The following is an 11,107-nucleotide window of genomic DNA, read 5'->3' on the forward strand; positions in this document are numbered from 1 at the left end:
CCAGTTTGTAAAGCTTGAAAAATAATGGCTTTGAAAATAATTTCTTTCAGTGTAGTATTCAATCCACTTTGGAAGATTTTAGGACTTAACAAATCACAAAGCTGGTCCAATAAAATAAACAGCAGCACTTACCTAGCCTCTTAGATGCCAAATCTATAGCCCAGCTGTGCCCTTCAAGTAAATGTGGATCAGCGAAACGGTACAAAGCAGGACCAATAAGAATGAATGATGGAACCTGGAAAATGGAAGGAAAAGGTTAGATTGAGTGTATTTTGTGCTGGCTGCTCTTTTTGCTCAAGTTCCAAGCCACAGGGAGAAGGAGACAGCAACAGCACATGCTCTAACGGTGCTGTGATCTGCTGTTGACCTGTGCACCTGAGTTAGATTCATAGCTCAGGGTCTGTCCCGCTCAGCAGTGTGTCCCCTCCAGTGTGTCCCCAGCAGCACCACACACCACTGCTGGAAAAGCCCAGAACACTTCAGGAGGCAGAACAGGTCTGACAGAGTGGATAAAGCCCTGAGGAACCTGGTCTGACCCCAGAGCTGACGCTGCTTGGAGCAGGATGTTGGACTAGAGACCTCCAGATGTCACTTCCAGCCTGAGTTATCCTACAGTCCTACATACAGTCCGTCCTTACCTTTACACTTTGGAACTGATATATATATTTTTTTTTCTGGTAACTTGCTTCAAACCAGAACCACAACAGTTAATTGTTACAGAAATTGATCAATATTACTATCATAACACCCTCACCTTTTTGATCCTGCCATTTTTAGACTCACAGGCATCTGCTGAATTGAGTTCCCTGGTTTAACTGAAAAAATCCAGGAGAAAGTATTCCTTTTCATTGGTTCTGTTTGCTTCCTCTGTACTTCATTGACTGTCTGCTGTTGAGACAAGGAGGACAGAAACTCCAAATCCAGTCTCTTCGGACCACTCAGTATTATATTAAATTATATGTATCAAATCCTCCACTGTCTGTGCTCTAAAATAAGAGCTTCAGTCTTTCATCTTTTCCCTTTTCCTAGAAAAATCTTTCCTGGTCCCTAACCATTTCCACCATTATTCCCTCAAGCTCCTTAATTCCCCATTGCTTTTTCTGAGATGCATTGACCCGTACTGCAGACAGCAGACTGCTGACACTGCCAATGAAGTTTTATATTGTTCACATTCCTTCCCCATCCAGGCCTCGCAGATCCTCACATCTTGTTTGGAAGCACTCGCTTGTTGAGCAAAGGTTCTACCTGAACAGAGATGCGCAAGGCTCTTTCAGTATCTGGTATTATTAAGGTGTTCCATCAGATCTCTCTCTTTTTCCGCCTCCATGCTCTACTTTCCACTCCTCCATGCTGAAGTTCACGATCTACTCTGTTACCTGCAGCTCTGAGTCTGCTGGAACCACCTCTGATCTCAACTGACCTGAAAAAGCTGCATCACTGCCCAGTGGGACCACCAGGAACATGCCGAGGTGGATTCAGAATGAACCCTCGGATGCTCTTTGCTACCTTTCAGCCACTTCCCTCTCTCAGATCGTTTGCCATTCATGGTAATTCTTTACCTCTTCCTCCTTTTCAAAGGACTTCTGAGTAAGCTACATCAATTCATTCTTTATTTCGCGATTTGTTGACAAATTCAAATCACTCCATTAGACTACTGAGAGACAGTCTACTGGAGAAAACAGGCTACCATGTTGGTAAGATGCTATCAGGTTAAAAATATGTTATGACAGACATCTACAAATAACTTCATGATCATTTCAATCAGTTTAATAGGTACATATAGAAGACTTACTGCCTTGTAATACTTAGTTCAAAGAATCCTTCTTAAGAAAAACAACAACAAAAAGACAACAGTTAATACATCTGCTACCCTCTCACCTTCAGAGCAGCTTCTAACAACTGAAAGCGTATTTCTACGAGCAGTCCAAACACTTGACACTATCTCTTCTGAGCTTGCAAATACACAACATCTGGGGCTGCTCACTTGTTGCTTTAAACTGTCCATTCGTTCCTGGAATGATTCTCCTGCCATTTCAGTCTCCAAGAATATGTCATCATCATGGCTAGAAAGTGTAGATCAGTGCTAGGCAGGCCTCAACAACTTGTACCCAGTTGATACCTTCTCCTCTCTCGACCCCTGCAGTGGTTTCAGTACATAACCTCCTCAATTATTCACTGTTAAAGAAAGCCAGACTCTACACCTTCCTTGCCAGGACCACCCTTCTCCTGCTTCCTCCACCAGCAAGATCAACATCGGAGTGGTCCTGACAATCCTGTAGGGCTGGCCAGAACTTAAGGGAAAGTCAAATAATGGGATCAAAGTGACTGATATCGCCTCAGTCTTCAGAAATCAGTTAATTGCCAGGGCCTGTGTGAACCTGGACTGCTAATTACAGCATGTTGACAGCAGACAGGACAACGGGATGCACACTGTTGCATTGGCACTGGAAGTTCTATTGCCCCCTCCCCTTTTTTGAAAGCTGCTGCCTGCAGATCTGAAGGTTGGTAGCAAAACTTTCAATCAAGCCAGTCCAAAGAATTCCCTAAGAATTTCTGTAATGTTTGTTCTGGAAACCACATCAGAAGACAGTCCTTAGGGATTCTTCCAGACCCAATCCTGTAACAAAAAAATCTTCCTACAGGTTCCTGACAGAGAAGCAGCTACATGTCAACACTATAACTTCTGAAAAATCGTATTAGCCTCCATACTCTTAGAGACTCTCTTCACTAGAGCCTGTTCCCTCCAGATCCCTGCACTAACCAATACCTTTATCACCAACACTACTCTACAAGGACACAGCACTTGATCTGCACAGTGCAGGGTCTCTGTCCTGTTGAAGTGTAAATAAATTAACACTGAGGACAGCAGCGCTTGTTCTATGAGGACAGAATAAATCTAAGTGCAGAAAAGGAATTGAAAGTCAGGTACCAACCTTCTCATTCTGGTCTCTGCCACCTTTTCTGTGCCAGAAAACGATAATAAAACCAGAGGTGGATATATTGGAAATGACAAATTAACGCAAGTCTATAAAAGCAAGGGAACAATAGCTAGGAAAATCATAATCAGATTCTAATGAGCAATCTCAGCAATGACCAGTATCAATATCTACTGACAATACCCACTTCTGTTACCTGATATGCTGTCAGAGTACCATGCCCACACCTCTTTTCAAGATTACACCCCCCTGCCAGTACCTTATACATACAGTAAAACATTTCACAGCCAGTAAAAAATCCATCACATTCCAGACATGAATTTTAAGTCACTACTTACATGACAAAATGCACTCCTATCTCTCAAACACTGTAGAAACTAACCTTACCTTGTAAAGCACTTCACTGAAATAGACATTTTTACTTTATACCACCTCTGGAAAGATAAAGGGGAAGTGAACATAAAAATAAAAATTAACGGTTGCTCAGGTGCAAATGCTCATGGCTTGTATGCAAACACAGTAGCATACAAATCAGAAGTATATGCAGCTGGTGTTTCAAAAATGCTTTTTTGATTGAAAACAAACAAAATCATTAATTTAGACAGAAAAATACAATTCAGAATCCAGGACTGAATAAAAACATTTCACAGGAGGCCCAAAAAATCTGTAAAGAGAACAACACTTACTAAAGGCTGATTTGGTTTTCAGAGAAATAGAAGTAATCAGAGTAATAATAAAAACAAATATGTAAACCAACATCATGATAATGGAATTGGATAACACTGAATATAGACAGTGGATTGTATGAAAATGAAAAGGAGGTAAATTTACATAATATTAGTTTTCTGGTCCGAAAAGTTAAAGACTTTCAAAAAGATCTTTTTGGTGTAAATCAAAACCAAAAAGAAAAAACTACCGAGGTCACTAGATCATGATAAAACAAACTGTAGAACTGTTAATACTAAGAATACTAAATATCCTTATAATATCCATCCCACGATGTTGATGAAAGTAGCCCATTCTCATAGCAATCCAAAGCGTCCTGACCAGCAGCCATTGAAAGTACTTCTGCCAACAGAATCAGATCATTTGCAAGGAGAAGTCCCTGTAATTTTTCAAAACGGCAATTAGGGAAGTAAACACCCATCCTTCAGACTGCCATCGACACCAGGTGCTTAAAGAAACGGCTTATATGGGAATTATGAATAAAGATGGATAATGAAATTAATACCAGTCAACACAGTTCCATGGAAACCAAGGTTTCCTACGCTAAGCTAATACCTTTTTAACAAGAACTCTGTGTATTAACAGAGGTGTCATCCTTTTGTAAACCATTAAAGAATTGTTAAGAGACAAAACGATTAATTAAAATAGTACAAAATCAATACAACACATCTAAAACTATTAAAACGTAGTCAGCTAGGTTTCAAAATGCAAATGCAAACAGCAGTAACCCAGCACATATGTTTCTAGTACCATCCCACAGCAATTAATTCTCTACCCATTTTGGTTTTTTATTATTTAGACTTAGGAAATGAGTTAGGAGAGACATAAAGCACCACTGGTCAAACTGCCTGACGGTAGAGAAAAGAACCATTAGGTAGTACAGAGACAGAAGGATGCAGACCACTTGGTAAACTAACACAAAGCATCATTCTGAGACAATGTCGTACTTACAGGTCAGGTAAATCTATCCTGGGAAGCAATGGCTACAAGGGAGTCAGGAGTCTGATAGATAATCAGAACAATGGCCGATCCCTACAGGTCTTTGGCCATATTGATATTGCAGTGGTGAAATTGTTACAGTGAAGCTACAGCACAATCCATTCTGAAGAGGACATATTGCCTGCAGGTAATGGCATCAGCTTTGGAACGGTGCTGGTTCTAGTACCCAGCACACAGCCTCACCCAGCCCACCGTTCTGCCAAATTGACCAGAGTGACCTTACACCGCGTGTCTGACCCCACTCCAATATGGATAGTTTTGACCATGTCAAACAATGCCCTAACTCTGTAGATCAAGAATGGAGCAATCGGCATTATGGATGTTTGTGGCAAGAAAATCTACTTTATAATTAATGAAGAAGTGGATATAAAGAGAAATAAGAACACTTTAATGCTAAATATTCAAGCCATTTATCTCCAAGAAGACAGTATTACTCTAAAGGGCATGCTTACTTAAAACAATGCAAGTTCTACTGATACAATTTTTCCCCCAAAAGTATATCTTCTGGTTTGTGATTATGTCAAAGCTTATCCCCAGAGCCAAACATAAATGAAATTTAATGCAGTATCTTGATTTCTGCACATTATCTAAAACAGAAAGATGCTTGCTTTGAAAAGGAGACCAAACTCACCACGGATTTCTACATGTGACTTAATCAAGTATCTTTTATGCTAACATTTCATTAACAACAAATAATTTGCTCTTTTTTCAGCTAAAATCACATACAAGAGCTACAGTAATATAAGTAACGTATTACTTTGCAGATATTACTTTATGCTGGTTCCACACTATCACATCTGTCCTCCAACCTCTATCATTAACAGGCTCAGTTTACTGTTCTGAAAATACAATTTTACATTTCTTCCTACTAAAATACCTTCTCCTTTTATTAATTTAATACCTTTGCAAATATATTGCTACCTATAGACTTGCTGTGAGTGCTCTGGGAAACTCTGGTATCATACCAATGATCTCAGGGATGCATAAATGTGTATCTTCCACAGATGCCTACAATAGCAGCAAGAGGTCAGCTCTCAGACAACGATGTCAATTCCTCTGAGTGTAACTTTCAGGAAAATTATATTTAGACACTCTGCACCAGGGCCGTAAATTCAACTGAGGACTCTGAAAGATACTTTGAGTTTCACTAGCATAAAATAATCTGTCAAACATCCTGCTTAAATTGCTATTTTCTACCATTCAACAGTTTCTTTGTAACAAAAATTAACTCAGTGGAAAAAGCAAATGCTCAAAAGAATTTGAGGTCCATTTTCTTCCAAATGTAAAGCTTATGATAAAAATTCTGTTTCCAGTCTGCCTCTGACACATCTTTATAGCGTAAAGCAACAAAACGACTTCTGACTATCCAGAAAACTGTTTTAATCCAAACAGCAAAATCAAAGGAGAGAGGAGGGACAAGGAGGGAGATGAAGAATAGGATCTTAAATAGATCTGAAAGCAAATCACACAAGTGATTTTTAAGAGTTTATACAGCAGCCAACAGACTGAGCATCAATGTGATTGCCTCTGGGCTTTACTAGAGTCAAACTATTTAGTAAATTCATACATGTTTTTGTCCAGGAAATGCATAACTTTGGCTTTATTTTAAACCAGCATGGTTAAAAGAAGCACCTGTGTATCTGCAGGACTAGGGACAGAGCACTGTCAGTAAAACAGCCGACACCCACTGTTTCACCTCAGGGCCGGCCTGCTGCTCCTTGTGCCCCTGGGCCTGGAAGAGAAAGATAAAATTTCACATTGCTTCATGAAGGAAGCAGCTGACAGACTCCTCAGAACTGCTTTCCCTGATAACATTGCTTGAAGGAAGTTTGCTTTGAGACTGGACACATAAAACAAAGTTTGTAATGAATATTCCTAGCAGCCAAGACATGCCCGAACTTCGACCGCCTCACAATCCAGCCCTCCCTTGAACAACTTTGCCTTTATCACCTCATTTTAGCTTTTGATGCCACGTTAACATCAAGGCTGGGGCTTCACCCTACCTAATAGCTGCAGCACAGCAACGAGCTGCCACACAGACCCAGCCTGGGTCCCCTCACACCTCACCGCTCCCAGGACACGCTCAGAGGCGCCCCGGGATTTCTGCTCCCAGCTCTGCGGGCGAACTCCAGCTCAGGCTCCCCGCAGGGCCAGGCAGGCCTGTGCCGACCATGCTGGTGTCTCCCCCGCGCCGTGCCCGGTCCCCCGGGGACCCAAGGGCATGACGTCCCACCGCCACGTCTCATCCTCATGCCGATGACGTCGCGCCCTGAGGATGACACCGGTTCGACGCCGCCGCCTCCCCGCCAGCAGGTGGCACTGCGCCGATGGCGCGGACGTCATGACGTCACGCCGCGGCTCGCGCGGCCGCCGCTGCCCGCGGGCCCCCTCCCGCTCGGCCCGCCGCCCCGGCCCGCCGCTGACCTCTCCGCCGCGGCGCAAGCTCCCGCCGCTCCTCGCGCCCCACCGGTGAGCCCCGCTGCCCAGTCCGAGCGCATGCGCGGGCACCAACCGTCTCCCTCACCCCGCAGCGGGCACGGTGCGCATGCGCCAGCCAGCTGTTAGCGTCCCGCCGGCCGGGCCTGCGCATGCGCCTGGGGCGAGGGCCGCACCCTTCCTGCGCAGGCGCACGGGCTTCCCGCCACCGGTTGCTATGGTGATGCCCCGCACGCCGTCCCCATCCGCGTTGTCCCCTCAGCGGGGCCCGGCGGTCGCGGCTCCACTTGCCAGCGGGGACAGAGGCGACCCGGGCCGTCCCTCGCCCCGGAGCCTCCCCTCCGGGCAGGCGCGGCGCTGGGCGGCGCCTGCCGCGACGAACCCGGCCGGAGTCGGGCGGTCCGGCGGCCACCGGGGGCGGCCGTGCTCCAGGGGAAGTGCCGGCGGGCCCGGCCCCTCCCGCCGCCTCCCTACGCACCTTAATCTTGTGCTCAATGTGAGAAGTGCAAACACGCTGAGCCTCACTGATGCGTGTAAATGCAGCCTTTTAAAAGTCTGCATTGAAAAGAGCCAAAACAATTGTGGCATTTCCAGTACAGGCGGTTCCAAAAGCACCAACCCGTAACAGCATGTACTGGTTACCAATTGTGTATCTGTTTTGCAGGATGTTTTGAGGCCTCAAACCATTCCTAAAGGCAACAAGGACACGGTGGCTGCACAGGCTCTAATCGCTGTTTGTACTCAACAACAGCGTGAAGATGCAGCCACAGGTACAGGTGTAGTGAGGAGAAGCAGCTCTCCCAGAATCAGGCAGCTCACCAGACAGACAATCTGATTCCCCATGTAGATCTGCTGGACTTTTGCTAGCAATTTCTTAATAATTCACTTTTTCTGCCCACCAGAGAACTGGTGTGGATCAGAGCTGGCCTAGAGCCCAGTGCTTTAGACTCTAGTATGAAAATCTTGGCTTAACTTCATGCATCTATACAATACTGTATAGATGAAGGCAGGTCCCTGAAATAGCAACACTTCAGATACACGTTGCAGAAGATACGATACACTGTTACACTTTGGTTTTTAATTGTCTTGGCAGAAAATGTTTTTTAAAATATATGTTTTTCAAAGTGTCTGCTGAACCACTTGGGACAGAACAAGTCCAGTGATTGAGGTACATCAGCAAAACAAAACAAGTTGCATCTGCCTCTGCCTCCTGTCACAGCTCTGCCTTCCTGAGTTTCTAAGGGTTTAATTTGGGCCAGATCCATGAAGGATTTACTTACTAGTTTACTTCTGGTTTGGGTTTTAACCCCAATTACTCCTCATTTACTTGGGCTGCAAAAGGAGAACCAAGCTTTGCTTGGCTTTGCAGACTGCTGCTTTGTTAACTACTATTACCTGGCCCCAAATCCCTTGTGGATCATATGTTGGTACTTGGAATAAAGTTGGACAGATATGTTTAAGGGACAATTCATTACGATACCTTTTTGCCATAAAGATTTAAAGAGAGGAGGAAACTCTTATTCTTTCACCAATTTTTCATCCTTCCTGCTGCTGTAAATAGATCAACAGCAACGAGACAATCAGGACTCCTTACAAACTGAAGTACTTAAAGAAGCTTTCGGTCCTTGCACTCCTGCCAGCTATTCCATTTTGACCAGAACTGATTACAGACTTTTTTTATCCCACCTGCTTATACTCCAAGCTGTTTCCAGGAGCAGTGTGATGGGCAAGGGCTTGTGATTTGAGATACAGTTCTTGCTTGCTAGAAGGGGCTCCAGGTCTGACAGTGGGAGACAGCACCAAAGAGCAGCACCCTTCTGTCACAAGTGAGAATGGGAAAATCACTGTCCAGGCAGATAAACTCCCTGCTTGGCCAAGACCATGCTGCAAGCACAGCATCAGCCACTAAGTGCTCTACAGAAGATGGAGGTTAAGTGTAAAGGAGGAGGTAAAGGAGAAACAAAAGATGATTCTGAAAGCAGAGGGAGAACCCTTTCTTCCAGGGGAAAAAACAAACAAACAAACTTCCTGCTGATTAAAGAAGCAGAAAACCTGTGTTTAACCCACTCCAGAAGCACCAGGAGCTGAGCTATTCTGGGTTGAGAAAGACAGCAAGATAGATTTTAGCATGCCATCCTCTCCTTCCCAAGCAATAAGGGAGACAACCAGCTGCAAAGGACTTTGTACGTGATAATTTCAGTTATCAGCCAAGGTTCCAGGTCTGCTCTGAAATCCCTGGAATTTTTGAACCCTGGGGTTACTGGGAAAGTAGATGATGGCACTGGGTAAGGTCTGGGCAGACGCAGAACTGCCCTGGGAAGCATTTCCAGATGCACAGGGTATTGGGCAGAGCTGCTCCCCACGCTGCTGTTACATTAGTGCAGATTGCCTCCTCCAAACCCAGCAGGAACTTGTTTTTGTGCTTTTGGGGAAGGTTTGTGCTTGGGGAAGGTTTGTTTCACTTTGTGCTGGGATTCTCGAGTCCTGGGCTGCATCCCCAACTCAAATTCACTGTGTTTCTTAGGGAAATGTATTCAAGCTCCACACAGACCTTATTCGTACAATAAAAATAATTCTGACTTACTTCACAAGGAGGCTGGGAGGATCAATTAACAATCATGAGGCACTACAGAAGTGCTAAACATTATTAATGGCTCCCAAGTTTTCTTCTTGCGGAAACAGTGGCCATTTCTTCCCATAATGTTTTAAACAGTTGCTGCTCAAGGAGCTTAGATTGCAGATTCCTGGCCTGTGGTTTGTCCATAAATCATAGACCTGGAGCCTACCCAAGACACTCTCGATAGTCTCAGCAGGAAGTCTGGACGAGAGAAAACTCTGTTCTCAGTCTGGCCCCGTGAACTACTTCATGGCCCGGTCCAGTTTCAAGGTTCTGAGCCAGACGTGAGAGGGATTCTGTCCAGGTTTGAAAACACGAGGTCTCAGGGACGTCCTTTCAAACTGGATTTCACTGCCTATAAATATTTTCCATCTTCTGCCCTGGAGGATATAGATTTGACTCCACAGCTGATGAGCCTGGGCAAAGCAGGAAAGAAGGTCACGCTGTTTATCACCAACAGTTTGTCAGCACACAAAGTTTAACTTGTAGAGACGAGAACAAAAAAACCCACCCCAAAAACAACACAAAAGAGACACGCAGCAGTTAATAAGGTCCCAGTAAAAAACTAAGTAGGTTAATTTTTCTACACAAAGCAGGGTTCAGCATTGCTTACAGCCAGGAAACCAAACAAGCTGGCATGAGATTCTTCCAAGTTGGAGATCCTGAGCCAGCTTAGCGGCTGGCTTACTCTTCCAATCTTTGAGTATGGACAATTCAAGTGTATTACATTATTGCACAATCAAGAAATCCCAGCATGATCAAAAGATGCCATCCATATCTTACCAGGAGCTGGATCAAGACCTGTGGCCTCTAGATGAGCTACACAGCTATCCTAGGGATGTATAGGGTAGCTCCTTCTTCTTCTCCACACCCCCTAAACTGTCACGTTAGTTCCTCTTCTGCATCTGAATAAAAATGAAATTCAGGTAATGTTAATAAAACTTCTAAAATGGTACTCTATGCAGCAGACTCTTTTCATGCCTCTTTGCACAGTCAGGCTTCCTTTAGCTTATCGGAGCTCACGACATTCAGGGAAAGAGCTGAAGGTTGTCCTGGCCAGCAGAGCATCCAAGCAGTTACCCAAATCCAGTTCCAGAATCTTAATCTGGCAATTTTAAGATAAGCTAAACAAATATCACAGCTGCCTCAGAGCCCCCACTGAGCAGGAGAAAGAATTCTTACAAACCAGACACACAGAGAGTGGCATTTTCTGTTCCAAAGGCCTCTTCTGTTGAATGGCCACTGCTCCTCAGAAAGGATTCAAAGGGCCAAATTCCATTTTCAAAGGCAAGGTTAACAGGGCTCATAGCTGCAGATTCTCCTGTTTCCCCTCCACACTCTCTGCTGCTACCTACCATTTTCACAGCCCTCTCTTCCCAACACTGTCCAGTAC

The 11,107-nt window shown here is 44.5% G+C and overlaps 1 protein-coding gene across 7 annotated transcripts in view; it reads right to left on the bottom strand.

The window, feature by feature from the left end:
• Positions 1-7,251, bottom strand: part of SLX4 (SLX4 structure-specific endonuclease subunit) — a 30,154-nt gene extending 22,903 nt beyond the window's left edge. For 3 of the 7 annotated variants that reach the window (XM_065850518.2, XM_065850517.2, XM_065850513.2), the window contains exons 1-3: positions 7,086-7,251; positions 6,294-6,393; positions 133-235 (exon numbers count right to left, since the gene is read on the bottom strand). The gene's annotated coding sequence lies outside the window, so the exon portion shown is untranslated. The other 4 variants (XM_065850514.2, XM_065850515.2, XM_071815153.1 and 1 more) reach the window with 4 other exon arrangements.
• Between the last annotated feature and the right edge of the window lie 3,856 nt (positions 7,252-11,107).

Source organism: Patagioenas fasciata, chromosome 15 (assembly GCF_037038585.1).
Source record: "Patagioenas fasciata isolate bPatFas1 chromosome 15, bPatFas1.hap1, whole genome shotgun sequence".
NCBI lineage: Eukaryota > Metazoa > Chordata > Aves > Columbiformes > Columbidae > Patagioenas > Patagioenas fasciata.